Raw genomic sequence first — 4,459 nt, forward strand, 5'->3', positions numbered from 1 at the left:
TGTGTGTGTGTGTGCTTGCTTGTGTGTGTGTGTGTGTGCGCATACGTGCGCGTGCGCGTGCGTGTGTACTGTATTGCGTGATGCTCCAGGCTGTACGGATGTTCCATGTGCTGAACCCAATGGACCGGAACACACACTCAGCTGGATCCTCCCCCAGACAAGGCAAGATGCTGAACAAATGACTCTTCCTGAACTCCTCATACCGAGTGTGTGTGTGTGTGTGTGTGTGTGTGTGTGTGTGTGTGTGTGTGTGTGTGTGTGTGTGTGTGTGTGTGTGTGTGTGTGTGTGTGTGTGTGGGGGGGTATGTGTGTGTGTGTGTGTGGGTGTGTGTGTGTGTGTATGTGTGTGGGTGTGTGGGTGCGCATGTTTGCATGCGTGTGACATTTGTGTGTGTCAAGATGCAGTGGGTGGGTGTATATGTGAGGGATGGTTGTTTTTATTGTGGGTGTATTGTGAAAACACTCTCTCTGTGTATGTGATCTGTATGCAGCATGATGAATGAGCTGGTGAAGTGGATCAGAAACCAAACTGCTCATCCCTTGCTCAGAGGCAGCGAAGAGGACAGGGGGTTGGGGGGGCAAAGGGATCAGATGGCTTTGTCCTGGTCCCAGCTCAAAAGCTGTTAGGGGCCCTGCTCAGAGAAGCTAGATGAAATGATCCTTTTCGAAAGGAAGGTAGTCTACAACCGTGCCCAGGCTGGTTTGGCTTGGGTGACACCCGAAAAAGCTTTTCCTGTTTGACAGGGAGAGAAGAGGCGAGGAGTGTTGTTTATTTGACATTTCCTCTCCGAGGCGAGGCGTACACACACTGTCAAGCCCACTCCCTTAGATGATGGAGGAGAAGGAGGACTGGAGAGCTGGAGGATGGCTAGATCTCTAAACCCCGCCAGTTACCACAGAACAGCTTTCCATCACTTTCTTTCGAAACTTACTCTCGATACCCCTTTTCTAGTTCTGTCTCTGTCTCTCCACTAAACTCTCTCTCTCTCTCTCTCTCTCTCTCTCTCTCTCTCTCTCTCTCTCTCTCTCTCTCTCTCTCTCTCTCTCTCTATAACACACTCACATTTCTCTCTCTACACTTTCTTGCTCAACTTCTCTCTCTCTATCTCTCTCTCTGTGAGTGATCACGCCTCACTTCACTACCCAGAATGCAACAGTGTTCTGAGATGAAAGAGATAGCGAGGGAAAGGGGGGAGGGCAGGAAGTGAGCTTGTAACGCTGCTGATCCTCTGATAGGGCACTGAAGAATGAGCTTTCGCTCTCACTCTGCAGAGGGAGGAAGAGAGGAAGAGAGGTGGAAGCGAAGGATGGATGGGCAGAGAGATGGAGGGAAGAGAAGGGAAGCTTCTTAAGTACCTACTAAAAACGTGACGGTACCCAGACGACATCCCCGTAACGAGGAACTTTACATCCGCTTCTTGCTCTGTCTCTCTTTGTCTGCTCTTCCAGCATCATGTTCATTCCTCCTTTACAACATTCTCCTCCGTACAAGGAACAGCCATGCTCAACTTCCAAACGTATAATATTTTTAGGGTGCCAGTGAAATAAACCATACATACAACTTCAAAGGACCACACTCTGTTTCTTGTATCATTCTTATGTAGTAATTATTTATTGGAACATGCCTGGAAAATGTCTTTTTCGGCACAAGGCCAATATCAGGCCTTAGTATATTTGAACAAGATTTAAGATCAGATAACTTAAAGATGTATGTGAGAAGCGTATGACCTTTGCAGCTTCACCTCAATACCACAGTTGCATATCTTGCATCATCTGTGGTATGAAATAGTCACAGCATCAAGTTCCTAGTTTAGAAAGACATGTTCTCAACAGTTTAGATGAACAGTACGGATAATGGACTTTTAGGAGCTCCATCTAGTTAGTCATTTCATCTCTCATCCACAAAAAAAACCGTTGTCAGTTATGATGTCTTGTTCATGTTGTAATGTCTGGTTTCCCAGACAACACAGACAATAACTGACTACATCTTGCTTACAGTACAACACATTTCTTTGGGCCTGGAGAATCTTCACAGACATTTAGGAGCACATTAATAACAGCCAATGATGCTGAACCACCACCGCTGCCAATGCATCATTACCTCAATATGTCGTAATGATGTCAATACGTTGTGTTGTTCTCAATAGAACATTTTGTGCTTCGTGGAATTTAAAGGCTGTTGTCTAAAGCAGGCCCTGAGGGGACTACGACATACAGACAGGCAGACAGTCTAACTGAAGGCAGATCTTACAACAGCATTGAGTGGCAACACAGGAAATTCCCATTTGTCCCTGTAAAACACCCTTTGAGCCATTTGCAATTATCATGCATCCTTTTAAATTTAATTTGAAAGTAGAGCATCAGGGCAACTGGAGCTGGGTTAATGTTGCCTTGTAACAGAATTCAAACTACAATACAATGATTTTACTGATGATCTCCGAGAAGCACAATGAACAGATCATTTTTAATTTTTTAAATGGCTATTTTGGAAAGGAGCTCTTCATTGCTCCTTGTCATGGTGTTGGCCATACTGTGTGTGATGGAGGAGACGATGAGAGAACTCTGGTGTGTGCCATTTTTTTCTGAGTGGGAGTGAGAACAATAGAGGGTTGTAAGAGTTCAGCACTTAATTACGCATGAGAGCAAATTCATTACAGTTTCCGCCCTACAGCCAAAGCTTGTGCTCTGGACTAAAGTCCTATCTCTTTATTAGTGGGCCGAAGTCAAGTGTATGTATATTTCACATATTTGTTTCACAGTGGCAGATTGTGATGACTCTACGTGACATGGTATCATACAAGTAAGATAACATGCCAAACCACGTGTTTGTGCGTGACGACTTCGCAAGTTAACTCCCTGTGACAGGTTAGGTTTAGGCACGGTTTTGGTCAGGGGACAATTTCGCCACAATTTCGCCATTTACCTTGCTTGCTTCGCTGTTCTTGGCAAAAGTAAAGTGGCAGAAATGTTGCTTTACTGACAGGTTAGGTTAGGGTTTTAGGTTATGGTTTTGGCCAGGGCACAGCAGAGCGTTTTCGCGTTCAGCAACAGCAATTCGCCACGGAAACAGAAATTCGCTGACACGGTGGGAAAACTGTGAGAACCTGGTCATGTGGCAAAAGTGCTTTCCCGCTGCGTTGAGGACCACGTCTTTACTTGCAAAGGTGTCGTACCTCAACGCGGAATGCGCTGGCGGGAGATAAATATGCCTTTACCAGTCTGCTCTACGCATGATGGATAATGTCACCAGGGCTCTGGGTCAAGAGCTGAGGAGCAGTGTGACCTGACCTGTGGAGAATGTACAGGACATGCAGGCCTACCTGAGGAACCTGCTGCCCTTAGAAAGCGAACATGCAAGTGGGGAAGCTCCATTGACACTGGCACAGCACACCGCAGACAACGAAATTGCATTTATGCATCACGCAAGGGGAGTGCCCAATAAGCGATCAGAAGGAGCTGTGTAGAGGTATGATACAATGCTCAGGGTACTTCAGTCATTGGGGAGACCGTAAAAAGGCATGGTATACTCAGGGTACCTCAGTCATGGACGAGAGCGTTGGTTATTCATAACCCCTGCAATGAAAAATTAAGCCTCCCTAATCGTTTGTCCCTTAGCAAAATGAGAAGAAAAGAACAAGAGGGAAGAAACGAGATCATAAATAGAACAGTGTTCCCCCTTAGGAGGAGGAACCTGTAGCCCTGCAGAACAGTATAGTACAATAGTAGAGATTCTTGGTCCTGAAGGAAGCTAAACTGTCCAACAGCATAATACACATATTACACATTTACACATAGCACATGCAGTACATACATCCACTGATAATGCTGGGAGACGAAGAGAAGGGAAGAGAAGAGAAGAAAAGAGAGGAGAGGAGAAGAGAAGAGAAGAGAAGAGAAGAGAAGAGAGGAGAGGAGAGGAGAGGAGAGGAGAAGAGAAGAGAAGAGAAGAGAAGAGAAGAGAAGAGAAGAGAAGAGAAGAATTAACAGTCCCATTATGGTTCTAAAAATGAACTTATATAATACACAATCGTGGCTGAGGGTAGGCACTTTTTTCTTCCATGTGAAATAAAGTGGCATCTTTTGATTTCACGTGTGGGTGAGCACACTTGTCATTCAGTGGTGGGCTGGAGCAGCTGCATTGGAGTCTGTCGTCACTGCGGAATACTCTCTCTCTCTCTCTCTCTCTCTCTCTCTCTCTCTCTCTCTCTCTCTCTCTCTCTCTCACACACACACACACACACACGTCTCTCTCTCTCTCTCTCTCTCTCTCTCTCTCTCTCACACACACATACACATTCCCTCTATTTCTTTGACTCTCCCCCTCTCTCACACACACACGCATATACAGTACACACTGTACGCAAACGCACTCTCTCACACATACACACATAGACAAATACCCCCCCCCCACCCTCTCTCTCACACACACACAGACTGTGCTACCGCAGTAGCGTTCTGG

Source organism: Engraulis encrasicolus, chromosome 7 (genome assembly GCF_034702125.1).
Source record: "Engraulis encrasicolus isolate BLACKSEA-1 chromosome 7, IST_EnEncr_1.0, whole genome shotgun sequence".
NCBI lineage: Eukaryota > Metazoa > Chordata > Actinopteri > Clupeiformes > Engraulidae > Engraulis > Engraulis encrasicolus.